This window comes from Lissotriton vulgaris, chromosome 4_1 (genome assembly GCF_964263255.1).
Source record: "Lissotriton vulgaris chromosome 4_1, aLisVul1.2, whole genome shotgun sequence".
NCBI classification, from domain to species: domain Eukaryota; kingdom Metazoa; phylum Chordata; class Amphibia; order Caudata; family Salamandridae; genus Lissotriton; species Lissotriton vulgaris.
The window spans coordinates 710,980,657-711,006,835 of NC_141691.1; positions in this window are offsets into that span (position 1 = coordinate 710,980,657).

The following is a 26,179-nucleotide window of genomic DNA, read 5'->3' on the forward strand; positions in this document are numbered from 1 at the left end:
ATGAGGGAATCAGTAAGTGTGCAGAGAGAGTGGTGAAAAATTGTATGGTGTGCTTGATGCATAATCCTGGCAAGGGAACTCCAACTCCAGCTGGTCATTTTGCTCCTCTTTCCTGTCCCTTTGAAGTAATACAGTTAGACTTCATTCACATGGAACGCTGCAACAATTTAAAATACGTCCTGGTGGTAGTTTGTGCTTTTTCCAGGTGGATAGAAGCATACCCACTAAAGGACAACACTGCTTTATCAACTGCCAAAATTCTTCTCAAAGAATTTTTCCCTAGGTATGGAATGCCACGGATTGTATGGTCAGATAACGGAAGTGAGTTTATAGGGAAAGTTATGCAGAGTGTGTGTGCTGGTCTAGGATTGAAACAAAAATTTCATAGTGCGAACCATCCCCAGTCTGCTGGTTTAGTCGAGGGTTACAATGGCACCCTCAAGCTTAAAATAGCCAAAATTCAAGCATCCACAGGTTTGGCTTGGCCAGACGCACTTCCTTTGGCCTTGTTATCAACGAGAGCAACAGTGCATTCTAGAATAGGGCTTTCTCCATATGAGATTGTATTTGGCCGCCCGGCAAATGTCTGGGGTGTGCCAAGGCCTAAACAATTCTGCTCCATTGAATATCCTATGTTGATAGACTATCTTTATGACTTGACTGCTAAATTAAGTCTTATTCATCAACAGGTTTTTGATGCTTTGCCAAAGCCTCCGGAGAGTCCAGGGCATCAACTGAAACCGGGTGACTTCATAGTGGTCCGGAACTTCGCGAGGACAAAGAATCTTCAGCCTCGCTACATCGGCCCCTTCCAAATCCTGCTGGCAACGAGGACAGCTGTACGTGTTGCTGGCCGGAAGAACTGGATCCACGCTTCTCACGTAAAGCGTGTTCCACTGCCGCTGCCCTACGACGACTGGGTGAAGAAGGGAATTGGTGCCTCCGAATCTGAAATAACTCCAAAATTTGTCCCTTTCAGCGATGCCGATTTGATTTCTGACACTTTGAAACGTGACTCTCCTCTTGAAAAGACTACTTTGAACATTGAACATTTGTCTCCAGCATCAGAAGAAACTTTGCCATCTGCGAACGTAAACTCTGCAACAGCTGCTAGTGATACACTATTTTCCGATCAAACAGTACCAGCAAGGAAAAGATACAACCTTAGAAGCCATAAAACGAACTAATAAAGCAGGCAACTGCATATTGTGATTTTGATATTTATATACATTGGACTTTTTTGCTTTTCAGCCAGGAAGTTTGCTATTGTTTATTGTTTTTAATAAATTGCCTTGCCGTCTGGGTAGCCGTAGGGTCGTGGCTGTGTGCCTAGTTTGAATTTGCAGGGGTCTGACACAAGGTCGATCTTTCTGTTAGTACTGGGAACTCCCAGGGCTGACAGAGGCATTTTCATCTACGTACACATCATCAGTGGTCGCGAGCGGATTGTAGAAGATGGAACTTCCTGCGCTGCAACGAGAAAATGTGATTTACGTTCGCAGAAGCAGACTAAATAGAATTCTTCATAGCAAATGTTTCTTGATGCAATGTGCCATTACATTTTTGATTGTTTTAGCAACACTGGTGGGTGGAATTGTCTTTAGCATAAATTTGATTTTTGTGCCAGTATCTACAGTACCTCCCCTTGATCCTGCTATTTCTACTGTTTCTTCTATACACTCTTTTCACTCGTTTCCGGAACATGAGCAAGCTCGACGCTCAGAATTCATTAATAATACTTTTGTACAGCTCTTGCACCAACACCAACTGGTAATTAACACGACAGACTGTTGGGTGTGTGGCTTGATACCCCACACTATGGATAAAGGTATTCCCTATCTGGTTTTGCCTTTCAGCTACAATGGATCATTTCAGGCCCTTCAAACCATCTTTGCTTATGCTCTTGAGACCTATCCTCCACGCCCACCACGCTCCACTAAATATAACTCTGCCAACAAAGCTTTAGTCCAGGGAATTATTGACATGATCAAAGACGTCAATAATACTCCATCTTACCCTAGAGACGAATTGCGAGTATATTTAAGTTGGAATACTTCAGAGTATCGCCTTAGTTTAGGAGAAAGCAAGCGTAAAAGCTCAACTCCAATCTGGGTCGTACCTCACCGAGGTCAGGTCTGTTTGCAAGGTAATGGGAGAAATCCGAGAGCTCAGCTAGGGAGGAGTGAGTGCGTAGAGACTTATGTGTTTCCGGCTAACTCTTCCCCTGCCTTCCTTACTGCCAGGGGTACCTACTTCATCTGTCGAGACAGAGCTTATACATGGTTGCCTGCTGACTTTTCAGGTTCATGTTATATTGCTCGATTGTTGCCTCCGACATACACTGCTTCACCGGATTACCACAGAATAAGAGTAGCTAGAGGTGTTTTCAGTAAGGAAGATACCGCTGGTCAGGAAGCTGGAGACTTCTTCAAAGGCTTCCTTCCGTTCTGGGGGCCTATGGCCAATAGTAGAAACATACGTCAGCTAACACGGGTAGTTGAATCTACTATTACCGAAACTGCTGGTGCCCTTAGCAATCTGACAGCTGAGCTTCAGGCGGATAGGCTCATGACATTGCAGAACCGTATGGTTCTAGATGTTATACTTGCAGATCGAGGTGGGGTATGCAGAATGATCCAATCGAGCTGCTGTGTCTTTATTCCTAATAATGCTCCAACAGTTTACGAGGCGATCTCTAAGTTGCACAAGATTTCGGACTCCATACATGTAGATGAGGGAAACTGGTCCTTTATGGAGTGGGTTTGGACTCTGATCTCAGCGTGGGGATGGAAGGTTCTAATGGTCATTGGTGTCATCTTAATATTACTATTCTCATGTTGTCTGATTATCCAGTGTGGTCCTGCTCTGTGTAGTCTTTGTGCTACAACCTGTTTTAGGAAACCACCTGCATTTGGAGAAAAGACACGAGAAAGGATGATGATACAACAACATGTCACTGACCTGATGAGCATAGAACTAGATTCAGACATAGATTGAGTAATTGCCTATGTAAGGGCAAAAGGAGGGTCTGAGGTTCCGTGACGGTTCCGTGACGACTTGAACCCGTGTTTTCAAGTTTGTCGGAAATACATAAAATTAGTATCAGCGAACCGCAAATGATCCATTTAGTATATCCTAGTGTTTTCGCTACGCTACGAGCAAGAGCACTCCTTCCACTGACACATTTCTGATATACACACGGCATCCATCTTAGATCGTGGCCGCCATTTTTGTGGTTCCTTGCCCTCACATATGCAATAGCCTCTGATCATTTCATTCACTTCACTTTGATTAAAGACACGTAGCCTTAGCCGGAGATTCACCTCTTACATGACACGTGCACCTTAAACCAGATCACGCTGAAGCTGCATGACTCGACAAAGGCTGCCTCCTCTGCCCGAGGCCAGCCCACCTGAACTGGTTTTCCTGTCCATTGTACCTGATCATGATTAGGCGGCCGAAGCCGGTAGCCTTGCCCATTTACAACCCACAAACATCTCTTATCCCGTTTTCTATCTTCTGCACCTGGCTCTGCTCCTTTTCCTTCTGGGCCTTTATTAGGGGGAGGTAACGAACTTTACGATGAGGCGGTCCGGGTCTTGAATGCAATATTGACAAGGGATTGTGATGGACTGGTGGGAACCCCTCTTCGTGATGTTTGGTATCAGATATTATCGACAGTTCCTGTGTAACGCCAAATATTTATTGTTTAGAGACACAAAAGGTTTGGGAATGTACCGACATGTGAAATATTTGCCTAGAGCACAATTTTTGGTATATAAGGAGCAACCCTCAATGTACAAATCGAACAGTCTCCTAGATTCTGCCCGTGTGTAGATTCTGTGACTTCTGTGTCCCTGCAGTAATAAACCTTTGGTCTTTGACGCCACCATCGAGAAGCCCGTGTTTCTGTTCATTTGTGCACCAAGGCAGGTGGGACTCCGGGGTCTTTGGGTGTTGTACCCTGACACCTCTGGACGGAACCAAAAAGTCCAGAACTCCACCCCCCCGTCCTGCAAGTCATCAAAGGATCCGGGTGCTGGGGACAGGGGTCCATTGGGCAGGCGGGAGCCCTCCAGCAGAGGCTCGGGGCAGGCAGATTGGCGTCATTTCGGTCCGGCCATCTGGTCGCCCTCTCTCGCCTCGGCCATCTGGTCCCCCCCAATGCTTTCCTATGGCGCAACCAGATGGCCAGGCTTCCCTGGAAGTCCTGATTAGGTGCCATTCGCCTCCTGGATCCAAGGTAGGGCTCCAGGAAGTCAGGCACGTTTGCGCCCTGGGTCCCCTCTCTCACCTCAAGTGCACGGATTACAAGAAAGGGGGGTAATTTTCCTCCGGTTTACTAGGGGCAAGGGTATGCCCGGACACCCTCCTGGGGCTGGTGGTTCCCTGCCGGGGACCAGATGGACTGTGTTCCCGGGCAACACCTCCCAGGCGTCTGGGGCTCCCTCCTCCGGCCCGCAGCGTGGCAAAGTACCCGGGACGGGCTCCATGGGTCCTGGGCCCTGCAACCCCGGAGCCCCGGAGCCCCGCAGCTCCGGGGCCCTGCAGCCCCAGAGCCCTGCAGCACCAGAGCACTGCAGCCCCGGAGCGCTGCAGCCCCGGAGCACTGCAGTCCCTGGAGCCCTGCAGCCCCGGAGACCCGAAGCCTTGCAGCCCCGGAACGTGGGCAAGCGGGAGCCCTACCACGAAGGACTCAGGATGGGCAGATGGGGAGTCCTTTCGGTCCCAGCCATCTGGTCGCCCCTCTCACCTCGGCCATCTGGTCGCCCACAATGTTTTCTTATGGAGCGACCAGATGGCAGGACTTCCCTGGAAGTCCCGATGGGGTACCATTCGCCTCCCGGATCCCAGCCAGGGCTTCGGGAGGTCGGGCACGTTCGCACCTAGGGTCCCCTGAGCCTTGTGGTGTTCACTTGTTCCCAGAAAGAGGGGTAGCCTTCCTCCGGATTACTAGGGACAAGGTACTCTGCGACCCCTCTCGGCATAGCGGTCCTCAGCTGGCAGCTGGATGGTCCAGGATGCCGTCCAGCCCCGGGTCCGTCCCTGGGTCTGCCGCATGGCAGGATGCCCTGGATAGGGTCTGGGAGGGCCCGGGCCTGGGGTCCCCGTCCCCCCGGCCTGCCCCACTTCCTGGGACAGTGGGGGTTCCGTTGTGCCCGGAGAGCATGGCTGGGTTCAGGAGCTCCAGCCGTGGCTCCGTCCTGGGTCCTGCCGCGTGGCAGGGTGCCCGTGACGGGGTCTGGAGGGCCCGGGGAGGCTTCTCCTGCGCTTCTGGGCCTGAAAACCCCGGCGGGGTCCAGGGGCCCCACTGGGCCCCGTGTGGGGTGCTCCAGCCCAGGGCCCTGTCCCCGGCCTAGGGCCCTGTCCCCCGGCCTGCCGCACTGCCAAAGGCCCGGGACAGGGTTCTGTGGTGCCCAGGGAGCCTCCCCGTGCTTGGCTGGGTTCAGGAGCTCCGTCCGGTGCCCCTGAGGGCCCCTGGGAGGGTGGCCTCCCCACCAGGGGGTCCGTCCTCGGTCCTGCCGCATGGCAGGGTGCCTGGGACGGGGTCCAGAGGGCCCGGGGTAGGCTTCCCCTGCGTCTCCGGGCCTGGGAGCCCCGGCTGGGTCCAGGGGCCCTGCCGGGCCCCGGGTTGCATGCTCGGGCCATGGGCCCTGTCCCCCCGGCCTGCCCCACTGCCAAAGGCCCAGGACGGGGGTTCTGTGGTGCCCGGATAGCCTCCCCTTGCGCGGCTGGCTTCAGGAGCCCAATCCGGGGCCCCTGAGGGCCCCGGGGAGGGTGGCCTCCCCACCCGGGGCTCCGTCCTGGGTCCTGCCGCGCGGCAGGATGCCTGGGACGGGGTCCGGAGCATCCAGGCGGCTTCCCTTTTGGTGCCCGGCCATCTGGTCACCCAGATCCCCTCGGCCATCTGGTTGCCCGGATCCCATCGGCCATCTGGTCACCCGCAATGCTTTCCTATGGGGCGACCAGATGGCCGGACTTTGCTGGAAGTCCTGATGAGGCGCCATTTGCCTCCCAGATCCCAGCCAGGGCTCCAGGAGGTCCATGCACCACTGAGTACCCCTGGGCATAATGGATGAAAGCATGGCAAACTGGGTGCAGGCCTATGGCACAACAAAGCACACTGCCTGGCTTCAAAATGGCCCCTAGACCCCCACCACATGGCCAGGCCCTGCCTGTACCAGTCCTCAAAATGGCCCCCACCCACATGGACAGGCCCCATCAACACCCCAAAAAATCAAAAAACACACAAAAATCACCACAATCCAATGCCATCCATGCCCTCCATGATGTTTACATTAAAAAGACCCCACAGAAAGACTCAGTCCATGCACCACTGAATACCCCTCGGCAAAAGGCCCCAACAACAGCCCAAAAATCGAAAAACACGCAATAATCACCACAATCCAATGCCAATTATGCCCTCAATCATGTTCAAATTCAAGACACCCCACAGAAAGACTAGGCCCATGCACCACTGAGTACCCCTGAGAATAATGGATGAAATCATGGTAGACTGGGTGCAGGCCTATGGCACAACAAAGCACAATGCCTGGCTTCAAAATGGCCCCTAGACCCCCACCACATGGCCAGGCCCTGCCTGTACCAGTCCTCAAAATGGCCCCCACCCACATGGACAGGCCCCATCAACACCCCAAAAAAATCAAAAAACACACAAAAATCACCACAATCCAATGTCATCCATGCCCTCCATGATGTTTACATTAAAGAGACCCCACAGAAAGACTCAGTCCATGCACCACTGAGTACCCCTGGGCAAAAGGCCCCAACAACAGCCCAAAAATCGAAAAACACACAAAAATCACAACAATCCAATGCCATCCATGCCCTCAATCATGTTCAAATTCAAGACACCCCACAGAAAGACTAGGCCCTTGCACCACTGAGTACCCCTGGGCATAATGGATGAAAGCATGGCAGACTGGGTGCAGGCCTATGGCACAACAAAGCACACTGCCTGGCTTCAAAATGGCCCGTAGACCCCCACCACATGGCCAGGCCCTGCCTGTACCAGTCCTCAAAATGGCCCCCACCCACATGGACAGGCCCCATCAACACCCCAAAAACATCGAAAAACGCACAAAAATCACCACAATCCAATGCCATCCATGCCCTCCATGATGTTTACATTAAAGAGACCCCACAGAAAGACTCAGTCCATGCACCACTGAGTACCCCTGGGCAAAAGGCCCCAACAACAGCCCAAATATCGAAAAACGCACAAAAATCACAACAATCCAATGCCATCCATGCCCTCAATTATGTTCAAATTCAAGACACCCCACAGAAAGACTAGGCCCATGCACTACTGAGTACCCCTGGGCATAATGGATGAAAGCATGACAGACTGAGTGCAGGCCTATGGCACAACAAAGCACACTGCCTGGCTTAAAAATGGCCCCTAGACCCCCACTACATGGCCAGGCCCTGCCTGTACCAGTCCTCAAAATGGCCCCCACCCACATGGACAGGCCCCATCAACACCCCAAAAACATCGAAAAACACACAAAAATCACCACAATCCAATGCCATCCATGCCCTCCATGATGTTTACATTAAAGAGACCCCACAGAAAGACTCAGTCCATGCACCACTGAGTACCCCTGGGCAAAAGGCCCCAACAACAGCCCAAAAATCGAAAAACACGCAATAATCACCACAATCCAATGCCAATTATGCCCTCAATCATGTTCAAATTCAAGACACCCCACGGAAAGACTAGGCCCCTGCACCACTGAGTACCCCTGAGAATAATGGATGAAATCATGGCAGACTGGGTGCAGGCCTATGGCACAACAAAGCACAATGCCTGGCTTCAAAATGGCCCCTAGACCCCCACCACATGGCCAGGCCCTGCCTGTACCAGTCCTCAAAATGGCCCCAACCCACATGGACAGGCCCCATCAACACCCCAAAAAATCGAAAAACACACAAAAATCACCACAATCCAATGTTATCTATGCCCTCCATGATGTTTACATTAAAGAGACCCCACAGAAAGACTCAGTCCATGCACCACTGAGTACCCCTGGGCAAAAGGCCCCAACACCCAAAAACACACAAAAATCACCACAATCCAATGCCATCCATGCCCTAAATGATGTTGAAATTCAACAAAACAGTTGTATCATGCACCCATAACTAACCCTGTTCCTACTGGATACTAAGGCTACCCACAATATATTTTATTTTATGTTCTGAAAAAGTTTCACAATTGTAGTTGCAGCAACTGTAATGCCCCAAACAAACAACATCAACTTACTTGTGAAATTTCTAATCCAAAAGTGATCCAAAGAAAGTCAAAAAGGCCTCAAATCCAAATATCCAGCAGCATCCACAAAAAGTCATCCTTCCAGGTCAAGATCAAAATCAAAGTGACCAGGACATGAACAAAGCACAGGGAGGAGCCTGCTGGACAGGAACAGGAAGTTAGAGACTGTGGGGCACTTCCTTCCTCCTATCCCCCCCCCAAAATGAACTCCTTGCAAAAAAAGTGCAGGCAAATGTCAACCTGAGGAGTTATTCTGATAAAAATCATCATTTTCAGAAGGTTTATGCTGCCTGCTGGTGGATTTCTTGTGCAGAATTGCAAATTTTGCAATTTCGTGAGTGCGAGATTGTTGTTGCCCGCCGCTTCTACGTGTTCGCAATTGTTTACTCCCGCGATGGGTGATCACGAGCCTTTATGACGTACTCGCTTTTACAAACTCTTGCTGTGCAAGGTGGCGGGCGCAATGACGTAATCGCGGTCGACAATCTCCCGCGGGATCGCGCAGCAAGATCCAAAATGGTGCAGCACACGCAAATATGGAGAAAAACATCTCTTCAAACGCTGAATGACAGTAAGTGAACGTGGCGCGCCGCAAAATTGTATTTGTCAAGCGCGACCAAGCAAAAAAATCTGCTGCGTGCGAATTTTCGGCCAATTCGCGAGAATTTGCGGATCGCGAATTTGCTGAAAATCCGCAAATTCCGCAAGCGGAACTGATTTTACGCCCATGCTTAGTGTCCAGACAGCTTCCCTTTCGTGCCCGGCCATCTGGTCTCCCAGATCCCCTCGGCCATCTGGTCGCCCGGATCCCCTCGGCCATCTGGTCGCCAGCAATGCTTTCCTATGGGGCGACCAGATGGCCAGACTTCCCTGGAAGTCCCGATGAGGTGCCATTTGCCTCGGGGATCCCAGCGAGGGCTCCAGGAGGTCGGGTACTTGGCCGCCTTAGGTCCCCTCTGTCACCTCGTGTGCACGGATTACAAGAAAGGGGGGTAATTTTCCTCCGGATTACTAGGGAGAGGGTCAGTCAGACCTCCGTGAGGTCTGGCGATTCTGAATCAGGGGAAGGCAGGACCTGGGCCCGCCCGCCGGGGCCCCCAGGGGCCCGGGGACGCTCCTGCCTCTCAGCCCCTTGCCGATGGTCGTTTTTCTCCGAGTTTGCTCAGGCTGATCTCTGTGAGGTCCGGCCATGCTGAGAGGGGGAAGGCAGTCCTGGGGCCCACCCGCTGGGGCCCCCAGGGGCCTGGGCACACTCCTGCCTCTCAGTCCCTTGCCGATGGTCGTTTTTCTCCGAGTTTTCTCAGGCAGTCCTCCGTGAGGTCTGGCCATGCTGAGAGGGGGAAGGCAGCCCCGGGGCCCGCCAGCCGGGGCCCCCAGGGGCCCGGGGACGCTCCTTTCTCTCAGCCCCTTGCTGATGGTCATTTTTCTCCGAGTTTTCTCAGGCAGTCCTCTGTGAGGTCTGGCCATGCTGAGAGGGGGAAGGCAGCCCTGAGCCCACCCTTCGTTGCCCTCAGGGGCCCGGGGATGCTCCTGCCTCTCAGCCCCTTGCCGATGGTCGTTTTTCTCAGAGTTTGCTCAGGCAGACCTCCGTGAGGTCCGGCCATGCTGAGAGGGGGAAGGCAGTCCTGGGGCCCGCCTGCTGTGGCCCCCATGGGCCCGGGGTTGCTCTTGCCTCTCAGCCCCTTGCCGATGGTCCTTTTTCTCCGAGTTTGCTCAGGCAGACCTCCGTGAGGTCTGGCCATTCTGAGAGGGGGAAGTCAGTCCTTGGGCCTGCCCGCTGGGGCCCCCAGGGGCCCGGGGATGCACCTGCCTCTCGGGCCTCTTGCTGAAGGTCTTTTTTCTTGGAGTCTGCATGCCCCGGCAGCAGGCATGCAGGGGATGCTAAGCCAGTGTACACCCCCTGTGCAGGGTTGCCTTCCAGGGGATGCTCCGGCTGTACTCTGATCGATTGGGCACTCTCGGTCTATTTAGGGATGGACTGCTTGGCCAGCCTCGGCTGTTGTTTCAAGCAAAGAGCTTCCACCCTGCATGGACTGTCTGACTAGGGAGGGCCTGCCGCATGGCGGTTAGGTCGTTCACCCTACCCAGAAGAGCGAAGGCTGAACGGCCCTGGCAGCTCGTGGCCCCCAGTGGTCTGACCCGAGCGGAAGGGGCAGGTGGTGCCAGGCCCTCGGATGCTGCCTGGCTGGCAGGTCTGTGGGCCCTGTGTGCCACGCTGTCACCCCTCTCGGCCCAGCACGTTTCCACAGAAGCTTGAAACAACTGTTCCGAGGGGTGCCGCTGCCGCCAGGCTCCGGCACCCCTGCATCTCTCTCTCGCTGCACCTCGGCCTGCCTTTCCCTCCCGGGGGAGATGGCTGGGCCTGCCGGTGCCCATGTGACCGGCGCACCTCTCTACACCCCTCCAGTGAGCCCTCCTGCCCAGGTGGGTGGGCTCCTTCCCCTGACAGGCTTCCGAGAGATGGAGGTTGCACGAAGGTCGCCGGTCAGGGAGATGGGCACGCGGCTCCCACCCCGTTGTCAGGTGCAGCTACCTGGTTGATCCTGCCAGTAGCATATGCTTGTCTCAAAGATTAAGCCATGCACGTGTAAGTAGACCCTGCCGGTACAGTGAAACTGCGAATGGCTAATTAAATCAGTTATGGTTCCTTTGATCGCTCCATCTGTTACTTGGATAACAGTGGTAACTGCTTTGGTGACTCTAGATAACCTCGGTCCGATTGAAATGAGTACACTTTAAATCCTTTAACGAGGATCCACAGGAGGGTGAGTCTGGTGCCAGCAGCCGTGGTAATTCCAGCTCCAATAGCGTATATTAAAGTTGCTGCATTTAAAAAGCTCGAAGCGTTTACTTAAAAAAAATTAGTGTTCAAAACAGGCCGGTCGCCTGAATACTTCAGCTAGGAATAATGGAATAGGACTCCGGTTCTATTTTGTTGGTTTTTGGAACTGGGGCCATGATTAAGAGGGAAAGCCGGGGGCATTCGTATTGTGCCGCTAGAGGTGAAATTCTTGGACCGGCGCAAGACGAACCAAAGCGAAAGCATTTGCCAAGAATGTTTTCATTAATCAAGAACGAAAGTCGGAGGTTTGAAGACGATCAGATACCATCGGTAGTTCCGACCATAAACGATGCCTACTAGCGATCCGGCGGCGTTATCCCCATGACCCGCCGAGTAAGCATGAGCGAATTTTGCGGATCTCGCGTTCGCGAATTTTGCGGATTTGCGGATTCGCAATCCGCAAAATCCGCGAATTCCCGCGAATTTGCGGATTTTTTTTTTTTGTGTTCGCCCGTGTTTCTGCCAGTTCGCGAGGGTTTTTACAATTTCGCAATTTGCGAACTTACCTGTCGGGTCGCAAGTTTTGCGAACTTGTTGTTTCTACGTGTCCAGCCTGTTTGGGACACTCTTCTTCATCACTGCCACTCTCTGTCACCACTGCCACTCTCTGACTACTCATGCCACCCTCTGGCCCACCCATGCCACCCTCTGTTTCATCACCACACCCTCTGGTTGTCCAGTGTACATTATTTTCGGCAAAGCAAAGCACACCTTCCCTGCCTCAAGTGACCTGAATTAATTTGGGGCTGATTAATGTGTCACAGAATATTTTTTTAGCTGGCACCTGCTTCCTTAGTGCGCCCTGATTAGTGATCTTTTTCACTTGCTAAGTGCTTTCATTGTTGCAAAATTAGTTACAACACCTGCCCTGCCCCAACTGACAATAATGAATTAGGGGCTGATTAATGGATTTTAACTTCCAGCCTGGCTCCTGCTTGTCTCCCTTAGCTGTAATTCAGGACCTTTGTGGCATATGTGTAACTATTCTGAGGTTCAGAGCAGGGTCACATAATAGTTTCAACTGGCAACTGAACTCTGGAGGGGCCCCTCAGGAAGCACTACAGGAAATGGCTACTAATGATGTGCCTGAACTTTTGAACCTGGTAAGTAGTTACTTTCAGTTTTGCTAAGATCGTATTTCTGCAATTTTGCACTTATTCGCGGGGCGCGAACTCACACGAACAGTGCGAGCAGTGCGAGCAAAATCCGCTGCTCGCGGATTTGCGGATTTTGCGGGAAATTCGCAAATCTCGCGGATTGCGGATTTCCCGAAAATCCGCAAAATCCGCGAGCGGAACGGATTTTCCGCCCATGCCTACCGCCGAGCAGCTTCTGGGAAACCAAAGTCTTTGGGTTCCGGGGGAAGTATGGTTGCAAAGCTGAAACTTAAAGGAATTGACGGAAGGGCACCACCAGGAGTGGAGCCTGTGGCTTAATTTGACTCAAGAAAGGAAACCTCACCCGGCCCGGACATGGAAAGGATTGACAGATTGATAGCTCTTTCTCGATTCTGCGGGTGGAGGTGCATGGCCGTTCTTAGTTGGTGGAGCGATTTGTCTGGTTACTTCCGATAACGAACGAGACTCCTCCATGCTAACTAGTTACACGACACCCAGTGGTCGGTGTCCAACTTCTTAGAGGGACAAGTGGCGTTCAGCCACACGAGATCGAGCAATGACAGGTCTGTGATGCCCTTAGATGTCCGGGGCTCACCCAGCTCAGTACAAGAGGAACCGCAGGTTCAGACATTTGGTGTATGTGCTTGGCTGAGGAGCCAATGGGGCGAAGCTACCATCTGTGGGATTATGACTGAACGCCTCTAAGTCAGAATCCCCCCTAAACCGTATGGATACCGCAGTGCCGTGGAGCCTTGGTTGGCCTGGGATAGCCGGCCTCTCTTGGGGGGCCGGTGCGTAGACCTGCTCGCTTGGGGACCGGAGTGCGGACAGAAGGGGGCCGCCTCCATCACCCTTAGTGCACCGCATATTCGTGGGACACCCGGTGCAAAATCATTCGTAGATGACCTGATTCTGGTTCAGGGTTTCGTAAGTAGAAGAGCAGCTACCTCGCTGCGATCTATTGAAAGTCATCCTCTGAGCCAAGCTTTTGTCTCTCCGTGCATGGGGGCCCGTGGACGCCTCCCTCCACCACATCCAGGGGTGGGTCCCTCTGCCGCCGGGCCGGCGGGAGGGACACAGAGGGGGTAACACGGGTCCGTGGGAGGCGGCCTCCACCACGTGCCCTTCGGCACGGGGGCCTCCCCCTCCTGTCCCTGCCCCACCGGGGTGCAGGGACGGGGGCCACCATCCCTTGCGGGTCAGCATAGTGACCAGATGGCCCACTGCTCCCGGGCAGGGAGTTGAGGAGCAGCCACCCGGGGGAAGGAAGCTCCAGAGCTTCTGCCTTGGTGCGCCTGGACCTCCTCGCCGGACTGCAAGGGCGACTGGGTACGACAGCCTCTCAGGCCATCTGGGTGCTGGGTCGTCCCGGGCCATCTGGTCGCCTGGCTGTGTGACCAGATGGCCCTGCAGGCAGGTTGACCAGATGGCCCTGCGGGCTGGGTGACCAGATGGCCCTGCGGGCTGGATGGCCAGATGGCCCTGCGGGCTGGATGGCCAGATGGCCCTGCGGGCTGGGTGACCAGATGGCCCTGCGGGCTGGTGGCCGGGCTAACTCCAACTTTTGTCCCTCCCCAGAGTTCTGTAAGCCTTATAGTCGAGAAAAATGGGCTCCCCGTGCAGGCAGTCTGGAGAGTGGACGTGGCCTGGGCTTAACCTTCCTTGGGTCCCGCCAAGGGTCCGTGCGCTGGGGACGGGGCTTCCAGGGAGGCTCTCCCCAGCCTGGCTAGGGTTCGGAAGGTGGGACCGGGCCCAGGGCTTGAACTCCGTCCGTCCGGCCCCGGGGTGTGTGAACCCCCCCATCCTGCAAGCCATCAGAGGGTCCGAACGCTGGGGACGAGGCTCCACCGGGGCCCGGGGAGGCTCTCCCCGGTCTGGCTAGGGTTTGGAAGGTGGGACCCGGCCTGGGGCTTGAGCTCCGTCTGGCCGGGCCTGGGGTGCGTGAGCCCCCATCCTGTAAGCCATCAGAGAGTCCGGGCGCTGGGTACGGGGCTTCACCAGGGCCCAGGGAGGCTCTCCCTGGCCTGGCTAGGGTTCGGTAGCTGGGACCGGGCCCGGGACTTGAGCTCCGTCCTGCCGGCACCGGGGTGGTGAGTCCCCCATCCTGCAAGCCATCAGAGTGTCCGGGCGCTGGGGACGGGGCTCCACCGGGGCCCAGGGAGGCTCTCCCCAGCCTGGCTAGGGTTCAGAAGCTGGGACCGGGCCCGAGGCTTGAGCTTCGTCCGGCCGGCCCCGGGGTGCATGAGCCCCCCGTCCTTCAAGCCATCAGAGGGCCCGGGCGCTGGGGACGGGGCTCCACCGGGGCCCAGTGAGGCTCTCCCAGGCCTGGCTAGGGTTCGGAAGCTGGGACCGGGCCTGGGGCTTGAGCTCCGACCGTCCGGCCCTGGGGTGCCTGAGCCCCCCCCGTCCTGCAAGTCATCAAAGGATCCGGGTGCTGGGGACAGGGGTCCATTGGGCAGGCGGGAGCCCTCCAGCAGAGGCTCGGGGCAGGCAGATTGGCGTCATTTCGGTCCGGCCATCTGGTCGCCCCCCACTCGCCTCGGCCATCTGGTCGCCCCCAATGCTTTCCTATGGCGCAACCAGATGGCCAGGCTTCCCTGGAAGTCCCGATTAGGTGCCATTCGCCTCCTGGATCCAAGGTAGGGCTCCAGGAAGTCGGGCACGTTTGCGCCCTGGGTCCCCTCTGTCACCTCGAGTGCACGGATTACAAGAAAGGGGGGTAATTTTCCTCCGGTTTACTAGGGGCAAGGGTATGCCCGGACACCCTCCTGGGGCTGGTGGTTCCCTGCCGGGGACCAGATGGGCTGTGTTCCCGGGCAACACCTCCCAGGCGTCTGGGGCTCCCTCCTCCGGCCCGCAGCGTGGCAAAGTACCCGGGACGGGCTCCATGGGTCCTGGGCCCTGCAACCCCGGAGCCCCGCAGCTCCGGGGCCCTGCAGCCCCAGAGCACTGCAGCGCCGGAGCGCTGCAGCCCCGGAGCCCTGCAGTCCCTGGAGCCCTGCAGCCCCGGAGACCTGAAGCCCTGCAGCCCCGGAACGTGGGCAAGCGGGAGCCCTACCACGAAGGACTCAGGATGGGCAGATGGGGAGTCCTTTCGGTCCCAGCCATCTGGTCGCCCCTCTCACCTCGGCCATCTGGTCGCCCACAATGTTTTCTTATGGAGCGACCAGATGGCAGGTCTTCCCTGGAAGTCCCAATGGGGTACCATTTGCCTCCCGGATCCCAGCCAGGGCTTCGGGAGGTCGGGCACGTTCGCACCTAGGGTCCCCTGAGCCTCGTGGTGTTCACTTGTTCCCAGAAAGAGGGGTAGCCTTCCTCCGGATTACTAGGGACAAGGTACTCTGGGACCCCTCTCGGCATAGCGGTCCTCAGCCGGCAGCTGGACGGTCCAGGATGCTGTCCAGCCCCGGGTCCGTCCCTGGGTCTGCCGCGTGGCAGGATGCCCTGGATAGGGTCTGGGAGGGCCCGGGCCTGGGGTCCCCGTCCCCCCCGGCCTGCCCCACTTCCCGGGACAGTGGGGGTTCCGTTGTGCCCGGAGAGCGTGGCTGGGTTCAGGAGCTCCAGCCGTGGCTCCGTCCTGGGTCCTGCCGCGCGGCAGGGTGCCCGTGACGGGGTCTGGAGGGCCCGGGGAGGCTTCTCCTGCGCTTCTGGGCCTGAAAACCCCGGCGGGGTCCAGGGGCCCTACTGGGCCCCGGGTGGGGTGCTCCAGCCCAGGGCCCTGTCCCCGGCCTAGGGCCCTGTCTAAGCATGAGCGAATTTTGCGGATCTCGCGTTCGCGAATTTTGCGGATTTGCGGATTCGCAATCCGCAAAATCCGCGAATTCCCGCGAATTTGCGGATTTTTTTTTTTTGTGTTCGCCCGTGTTTCTGCCAGTTCGCGAGGGTTTTGTACACTTTCGCAAATTGCGAACTTACCTGTCGGGTCGCAAGTTTCGCGAACTTGTTGTTTCTACGTGTCCAGCCTGTTTGGGACACTCTTCTTCATCACTGCCACTCTCTGTCACCACTGCCACTCTCTGACTACTCATGCCACCCTCTGGCCCACCCATGCCACCCTCTGTTTCATCACCACACCCTCTGGTTGTCCAGTGTACATTATTTTCGGCAAAGCAAAGCACACCTTCCCTGCCTCAAGTGACCTGAATTAATTTGGGGCTGATTCATGTGTCACAGAATATTTTTTTAGCTGGCACCTGCTTCCTTAGTGCGCCCTGATTAGTGATCTTTTGCACTTGCTAAGTGCTTTCATTGTTGCAAAATTAGTTACAACACCTGCCCTGCCCCAACTGACAATAATGAATTAGGGGCTGATTAATGGATTTTAACTTCCAGCCTGGCTCCTGCTTGTCTCCCTTAGCTGTAATTCAGGACCTTTGTGGCATATGTGTAACTATTCTGAGGTTCAGAGCAGGGTCACATAATAGTTTCAACTGGCAACTGAACTCTGGAGGGGCCCCTCAGGAAGCACTCCAGGAAATGGCTACTAATGATGAGCCTGAACTTTTGAACCTGGTAAGTAGTTACTTTCAGTTTTGCTAAGATCGTATTTCTGCAATTTTGCACTTATTCGCGGGGCGCGAACTCACGCGAACAGTGCCAGCAGTGCGAGCAAAATCCGCTGCTCGCGGATTTGCGGATTTTGCGGGAAATTCGCAAATCTCGCGGATTGCGGATTTCCCGAAAATCCGCAAAATCCGCGAGCGGAACGGATTTTCCGCCCACGCCTAGCCCTGTCCCCCGGCCTGCCGCACTGCCAAAGGCCCGGGACAGGGTTCTGTGGTGTCCAGGGAGCCTCCCCGTGCTTGGCTGGGTTCAGGAGCTCCGTCCGGTGCCCCTGAGGGCCCCTGGGAGGGTGGCCTCCCCACCAGGGGGTCCGTCCTCGGCATGGCAGGGTGCCTGGGACGGGGTCCAGAGGGCCCGGGGTAGGCTTCCCCTGCGCCTCCGGGCCTGGGAGCCCCGGCTGGGTCCAGGGGCCCTGCCGGGCCCCGGGTTGCATGCTCGGGCCATGGGCCCTGTCCCCCCAGCCTGCCCCACTGCCAAAGGCCCAGGACGGGGGTTCTGTGGTGCCCGGATAGCCTCCCCTTGCGCGGCTGGCTTCAGGAGCCCAATCCGGGGCCCCTGAGGGCCCCGGGGAGGGTGGCCTCCCCACCCGGGGCTCCGTCCTGGGTCCTGCCGCGTAGCAGGATGCCTGGGACGGGGTCCGGAGCATCCAGGCGGCTTCCCTTTCGTGCCCGGCCATCTGGTCACCCAGATCCCCTCGGCCATCTGGTTGCCCGGATCCCATCGGCCATCTGGTCACCCGCAATGCTTTCTTATGGGGCGACCAGATGGCCGGACTTTGCTGGAAGTCCTGATGAGGCGCCATTCGCCTCCTAGATCCCAGCCAGGGCTCCAGGAGGTCCATGCACCACTGAGTACCCCTGGGCATAATGGATGAAAGCATGGCACCACAATCCAATGCCATCCATGCCCTCCATGATGTTTACATTAAAAAGACCCCACAGAAAGACTCAGTCCATGCACCACTGAATACCCCTCGGCAAAAGGCCCCAACAACAGCCCAAAAATCGAAAAACACGCAATAATCACCACAATCCAATGCCAATTATGCCCTCAATCATGTTCAAATTCAAGACAGCCCACAGAAAGACTAGGCCCATGCACCACTGAGTACCCCTGAGAATAATGGATGAAATCATGGTAGACTGGGTGCAGGCCTATGGCACAACAAAGCACAATGCCTGGCTTCAAAATGGCCCCTAGACCCCCACCACATGGCCAGGCCCTGCCTGTACCAGTCCTCAAAATGGCCCCCACCCACATGGACAGGCCCAATCAACACCCCAAAAAATCAAAAAACACACAAAAATCACCACAATCCAATGTCATCCATGCCCTCCATGATGTTTACATTAAAGAGACCCCACAGAAAGACTCAGTCCATGCACCACTGAGTACCCCTGGGCAAAAGGCCCCAACAACAGCCCAAAAATCGAAAAACACACAAAAATCACAACAATCCAATGCAATCCATGCCCTCAATCATGTTCAAATTCAAGACACCCCACAGAAAGACTAGGCCCTTGCACCACTGAGTACCCCTGGGCATAATGGATGAAAGCATGGCAGACTGGGTGCAGGCCTATGGCACAACAAAGCACACTGCCTGGCTTCAAAATGGCCCGTAGACCCCCACCACATGGCCAGCCCCTGCTTGTACCAGTCCTCAAAATGGCCCCCACCCACATGGACAGGCCCCATCAACACCCCAAAAACATCGAAAAACGCACAAAAATCACCACAATCCAATGCCATCCATGCCCTCCATGATGTTTACATTAAAGAGACCCCACAGAAAGACTCAGTCCATTCACCACTGAGTACCCCTGGGCAAAAGGCCCCAACAACAGCCCAAATATCGAAAAACGCACAAAAATCACAACAATCCAATGCCATCCATGCCCTCAATTATGTTCAAATTCAAGACACCCCACAGAAAGACTAGGCCCATGCACTACTGAGTACCCCTGGGCATAATGGATGAAAGCATGACAGACTGAGTGCAGGCCTATGGCACAACAAAGCACACTGCCTGGCTTCAAAATGCCCCCTAGACCCCCACCACATGGCCAGGCCCTGCCTGTACCAGTCCTCAAAATGGCCCCCACCCACATGGACAGGCCCCATCAACACCCCAAAAACATCGAAAAACACACAAAAATCACCACAATCCAATGCCATCCATGCCCTCCATGATGTTTACATTAAAGAGACCCCACAGAAAGACTCAGTCCATGCACCACTGAGTACCCCTGGGCAAAAAGCCCCGCCAAAAGCCCAAAAATGGAAAAACACACAAAAATCACAACAATCCAATGCCATCCATGCCCTCAATCATGTTCAAATTCAAGACACACCACAGAAAGACTAGGCCCATGCACCACTGAGTACCCCTGGGCATAATGGATGAAAGCGTGGCAGACTGGGTGCAGGCCTATGGCACAACAAAGCACACTGCCTGGCTTCAAAATGGCCCCTAGACCCCCACCACATGGCCAGGCCCTGCCTGTAGCAGTCCTCAAAATGGCCCCCACCCACATGGACAGGCCCAATCAACACCCCAAAAACATCGAAAAACACACAAAAATCACCACAATCCAATGCCATCCATGCCCTCCATGATGTTTACATTAAAGAGACCCCACAGAAAGACTCAGTCCATGCACCACTGAGTTCCCCCGGGCAACAGGCCCCAACAACAGCCCAAAAATCGAAAAACACGCAATAATCACCACAATCCAATGCCAATTATGCCCTCAATCATGTTCAAATTCAAGACACCCCACGGAAAGATTAGGCCCCTGCACCATTGAGTATCCCTGAGAATAATGGATGAAATCATGGCAGACTGGGTGCAGGACTATGGTACAACAAAGCACAATGCCTGGCTTCAAAATGGCCCCTACACCCCGACCACATGGCCAGGCCCTGCCTGTACCAGTCCTCAAAATGGCCCCAACCCACATGGACAGGCCCCATCAACACCCCCAAAAATCGAAAAACACACAAAAATCACCACAATCCAATGTTATCTATGCCCTCCATGATGTTTACATTAAAGAGACCCCACAGAAAGACTCAGTCCATGCACCACTGAGTACCCCTGGGCAAAAGGCCCCAACACCCAAAAACACACAAAAATCACCACAATCCAATGCCATCCATGCCCTAAATGATGTTGAAATTCAACAAAACAGTTGTATCATGCACCCATAACTAACCCTGTTCCTACTGGATACTAAGGCTACCCACAATATATTTTATTTTATGTTCTGAAAAAGTTTCACAATTGTAGTTGCAGCAACTGTAATGCCCCAAACAAACAACATCAACTTACTTGTGAAATTTCTAATCCAAAAGTGATCCAAAGAAAGTCAAAAAGGCCTCAAATCCAAATATCCAGCAGCATCCACAAAAAGTCATCCTTCCAGGTCAAGATCCAAATCAAAGTGACCAGGACATGAACAAAGCACAGGGAGGAGCCTGCTGGACAGGAACAGGAAGTTAGAGACTGTGGGGCACTTCCTTCCTCCTATCCCCCCCCCAAAATGAACTCCTTGCAAAAAAAGTGCAGGCAAATGTCAACCTGAGGAGTTATTCTGATAAAAATCATCATTTTCAGAAGGTTTATGCTGCCTGCTGGTGGATTTCTTGTGCAGAATTGCAAATTTTGCAATTTCGTGAGTGCGAGATTGTTGTTGCCCGCCGCTTCTACGTGTTCGCAATTGTTTACTCCCGCGATGGGTGATCACGAGCCTTTATGACGTACTCGCGTTGACAAACTCTCGCTGTGCAAGGTGGCGGGCGCAATGACGTAATCGCGGTCGACAATCTCCCGCGGGATCACGCAGCAAGATCCAAAATGGTGCAGCACACGCAAATATGGAGAAAAACATCTCTTCAAACGCTGAATGACAGTAAGTGAACGTGGCGCGCCGCAATATTGTATTTGTCAAGCGCGACCAAGCAAAAAAATCTGCTGCGTGCGAATTTGCGAATTTTCGGCCAATTCGCGAGAATTTGCGGATCGCGAATTTGCTGAAAATCCGCAAATTCCGCAAGCGGAACTGATTTTACGCCCATGCTTAGTGTCCAGACAGCTTCCCTTTCGTGCCCGGCCATCTGGTCTCCCAGATCCCCTCGGCCATCTGGTCGCCCGGATTCCCTCGGCCATCTGGTCGCCAGCAATGCTTTCCTATGGGGCGACCAGATGGCCAGACTTCCCTGGAAGTCCCGATGAGGTGCCATTTGCCTCGGGGATCCCAGCGAGGGCTCCAGGAGGTCGGGTACTTGGCCACCTTAGGTCCCCTCTGTAACCTCGTGTGCACGGATTACAAGAAAGGGGGGTAATTTTCCTCCGGATTACTAGGGAGAGGGTCAGTCAGACCTCCCTGAGGTCTGGCGATTCTGAATCAGGGGAAGGCAGGACCTGGGCCCGCCCGCCGGGGCCCCCAGGGGCCCGGGGATGCTCCTGCCTCTCAGCCCCTTGCCGATGGTCGTTTTTCTCAGAGTTTGCTCAGGCAGACCTCCGTGAGGTCCGGCCATGCTGAGAGGGGGAAGGCAGTCCTGGGGCCCGCCTGCTGTGGCCCCCATTGGCCCGGGGTTGCTCTTGCCTCTCAGCCCCTTGCCGATGGTCCTTTTTCTCCGAGTTTGCTCAGGCAGACCTCCGTGAGGTCTGGCCATTCTGAGAGGGGGAAGTCAGTCCTTGGGCCTGCCCGCTGGGGCCCCCAGGGGCCCGGGGATGCACCTGCCTCTCGGGCCTCTTGCCGATGGTCTTTTTTCTTGGAGTCTGCGTGCCCCGGCAGCAGGCATGCAGGGGATGCTAAGCCAGTGTACACCCCCTGTGCAGGGTTGCCTGCCAGGGGATGCTCTGGCTGTACTCTGATCGATTGGGCACTCTCGGTCTATTTAGGGATGGACTGCTTGGCCAGCCTCGGCTGTTGTTTCAAGCAAAGAGCTTCCACCCTGCATGGACTGTCTGACTAGGGAGGGCCTGCCGCATGGCGGTTAGGTCGTTCACCCTACCCAGAAGAGCGAAGGCTGAGCGGCCCTGGCAGCTCGTGGCCCCCAGTGGTCTGACCCGAGCGGAAGGGGCAGGTGGTGCCAGGCCCTCGGATGCTGCCTGGCTGGCAGGTCTGTGGGCCCTGTGTGCCACGCTGTCACCCCTCTCGGCCCAGCACGTTTCCACAGAAGCTTGAAACAACTGTTCCGATGGGTGCCGCTGCCGCCAGGCTCCGGCACCCCTGCATCTCTCTCACGCTGCACCTCGGCCTGCCTTTCCCTCCCGGGGGAGATGGCTGGGCCTGCCGGTGCCCATGTGACCGGCGCACCTCTCTACACCCCTCCAGTGAGCCCTCCTGCCCAGGTGGGTGGGCTCCTTCCCCTGACAGGCTTCCGAGAGATGGAGGTTGCACGAAGGTCGCCGGTCAGGGAGATGGGCACGCGGCTCCCACCCCGTTGTCAGGTGCAGCTACCTGGTTGATCCTGCCAGTAGCATATGCTTGTCTCAAAGATTAAGCCATGCACGTGTAAGTAGACCCTGCCGGTACAGTGAAACTGCGAATGGCTAATTAAATCAGTTATGGTTCCTTTGATCGCTCCATCTGTTACTTGGATAACAGTGGTAACTGCTTTGGTGACTCTAGATAACCTCGGGCCGATTGAAATGAGTACACTTTAAATCCTTTAACGAGGATCCACAGGAGGGTGAGTCTGGTGCCAGCAGCCGTGGTAATTCCAGCTCCAATAGCGTATATTAAAGTTGCTGCATTTAAAAAGCTCGAAACGTTTACTTTAAAAAAATTAGTGTTCAAAGCAGGCCGGTCGCCTGAATACTTCAGCTAGGAATAATGGAATAGGACTCCGGTTCTATTTTGTTGGTTTTTGGAACTGGGGCCATGATTAAGAGGGACGGACGGGGGCATTCGTATTGTGCCGCTAGAGGTGAAATTCTTGGACCGGCGCAAGACGAACCAAAGCGAAAGCATTTGCCAAGAATGTTTTCATTAATCAAGAACGAAAGTCGGAGGTTTGAAGATGATCAGATACCATCGGTAGTTCCGACCATAAACGATGCCTACTAGCGATCCGGCGGCGTTATCCCCATGACCCGCCGAGCAGCTTCCGGGAAACCAAAGTCTTTGGGTTCCGGGGAAAGTATCGTTGCAAAGCTGAAACTTAAAGGAATTGACGGAAGGGCACCACCAGGAGTGGAGCCTGTGGCTTAATTTGACTCAAGACAGGAAACCTCACCCGGCCCGGACATGGAAAGGATTGACAGATTGATAGCTCTTTCTCGATTCTGTGGGTGGTGGTGCTTCTTAGTTGGTGGAGCGATTTGTCTGGTTACTTCCGATAACGAACGAGACTCCTCCATGCTAACTAGTTACACGACACCCAGTGGTCGGTGTCCAACTTCTTAGAGGGACAAGTGGCGTTCAGCCACACGAGATCGAGCAATGACAGGTCTGTGATGCCCTTAGATGTCCGGGGTTCACCCGGCTCAGTACAAGAGGAACCGCAGGTTCAGACATTTGGTATATGTGCTTGGCTGAGGAGCCAATGGGGCGAATCTACCATCTGTGGGATTATGACTGAATGCCTCTAAGTCAGAATCCCCCCTAAACCGTATCGATACCGCAGTGCCGTGGAGCCTTGGTTGGCCTGGGATAGCCGGCCTCTCTTGGGGGGCCGGTGCGTAGACCTGCTCGCTTGGGGACCGGAGTGCGGACAGAAGGGGGCCGCCTCCATCAACCTTAGTGCACCGCATATTCGTGGGACACCCGGTGCAAAATCATTCGTAGATGACCTGATTCTGGTTCAGGGTTTCGTAAGTAGCAGAGCAGCTACCTCGCTGCGATCTATTTAAAGTCATCCTCTGAGCCAAGCTTTTGTCTCTCCGTGCATGGGGGCCCGTGGACGCCTCCCTCCACCACATCCAGGGGTGGGTCCCTCTGCCGCCGGGCCGGCGGGAGGGACACAGAGGGGGTAACACGGGTCCGTGGGAGGCTGCCTCCACCACGTGCCCTTCGGCACGGGGGCCTCCCCCTCCTGTCCCTGCCCCACCGGGGTGCAGGGATGGGGGCCACCATCCCTTGCGGGTCAGCAGGGTGACCAGATGGCCCACTGCTCCCGGGCAGGGAGGTGAGGAGCAGCCACCCGGGGGAAGGAAGCTCCAGAGCTTCTGCCTTGGTGCGCCTGGACCCCCTCGCCGGACTGCAAGGGCGACTGGGTACGACAGCCTCTCAGGCCATCTGGGTGCTGGGTCGTCCCGGGCCATCTGGTCGCCTGGCTGTGTGACCAGATGGCCCTGCAGGCAGGTTGACCAGATGGCCCTGCGGGCTGGGTGACCAGATGGCCCTGCGGGCTGGATGGCCAGATGGCCCTGCGGGCTGGGTGACCAGATGGCCCTGCGGGCTGGCGGCCGGGCTAATTCCAACTTTTGTCCCTCCCCTGAGTTCTGTAAGCCTTATAGTCGAGAAAAATGGGCTCCCCGTGCAGGCAGTCTGGAGAGTGGACGTGGCCTGGGCTTAACCTTCCTTGGGTCCCGCCAAGGGTCTGTGCGCTGGGGACGGGGCTTCCAGGGAGGCTCTCCCCGGCCTGGCTAGGGTTCGGAAGGTGGGACCGGGCCCAGGGCTTGAACTCTGTCCATCCGGCCCCGGGGTGCGTGAACCCCCCCATCCTGCAAGCCATCAGAGGGTCCGGGCGCTGGGGACGGGGCTCCACCAGGGCCCGGGGAGGCTCTCCCCGGTCTGGCTAGGGTTTGGAAGGTGGGACCGGGCCCGGGGCTTGAGCTCCGTCTGGCCGGGCATGGGGTGCGTGAGCCCCCATCCTGTAAGCCATCAGAGAGTCCGGGCGCTGGGGACGGGGCTTCACCAGGGCCCAGGGAGGCTCTCCCTGGCCTGGCTAGGGTTCGGTAGCTGGGACCGGTCCCGGGACTTGAGCTCCGTCCTGCCGGCACCGGGGTGGTGAATCCCCCATCCTGCAAGCCATCAGAGTGTCTGGGCGCTGGGGACGGGGCTCCACCGGGGCCCAGGGAGGCTCTCCCCAGCCTGGGTAGGGTTCAGAATCTGGGACCGGGCCCGAGGCTTGAGCTTCGTCCGGCCGGCCCCGGGGTGCATGAGCCCCCCGTCCTTCAAGCCATCAGAGGGCCCGGGCGCTGGGGACGGGGCTCCACCGGGGCCCAGGGAGGCTCTCCCAGGCCTGGCTAGGGTTCGGAAGCTGGGACCGGGCCTGGGGCTTGAGCTCCGACCGTCCGGCCCTGGGGTGCCTGAGCCCCCCCCCGTCCTGCAAGTCATCAAAGGATCCGGGTGCTGGGGACAGGGGTCCATTGGGCAGGCGGGAGCCCTCCAGCAGAGGCTCGGGGCAGGCAGATTGGCGTCATTTCGGTCCGGCCATCTGGTCGCCCCCCTCTCGCCTCGGCCATCTGGTCGCCCCCAATGCTTTCCTATGGCGTAACCAGATGGCCAGGCTTCCCTGGAAGTCCCGATTAGGTGCCATTCGCCTCCTGGATCCAAGGAAGTCGGCACGTTTGCGCCCTGGGTCCCCTCTGTCACCTCGAGTGCACGGATTACAAGAAAGGGGGGTAATTTTCCTCCGGTTTACTAGGGGCAAGGGTATGCCCGGACACCGTCCTGGGGCTGGTGGTTCCCTGCCGGGGACCAGATGGGCTGTGTTCCCGGACAACACGTCCCAGGCGTCTGGGGCTCCCTCCTCCGGCCCGCAGCGTGGCAAAGTACCCGGGACGGGCTCCATGGGTCCTGGGCCCTGCAACCCCGGAGCCCCGGAGCCCCGCAGCTCTGGGGCCCTGCAGCCCCAGAGCCCTGCAGCCCCGGAGTGCTGCAGCCCCGGAGCCCTGCTGTCCCTGGAGCCCTGCAGCCCCGGAGACCCGGAGACCCGAAGCCCTGCAGCCCCGGAACGTGGGCAAGCGGGAGCCCTACCACGAAGGACTCAGGATGGGCAGATGGGGAGTCCTTTCGGTCCCAGCCATCTGGTCGCCCCTCTCACCTCGGCCATCTGGTCGCCCACAATGTTTTCTTATGGAGCGACCAGATGGCAGGACTTCACTTGTTCCCAGAAAGAGGGGTAGCCTTCCTCCGGATTACTAGGGACAAGGTACTCTGGGACCCCTCTCGGCATAGCGGTCCTCAGCTGGCAGCTGGACGGTCCAGGATGCCGTCCAGCCCGGGTCCGTCCCTGGGTCTGCCGCGTGGCAGGATGCCCTGGATAGGGTCTGGGAGGGCCCGGGCCTGGGGTCCCCGTCCCCCCCGGCCTGCCCCACTTCCCGGGACAGTGGGGGTTCCGTTGTGCCCGGAGAGCGTGGCTGGGTTCAGGAGCTCCAGCCGTGACTCCGTCCTGGGTCCTGCT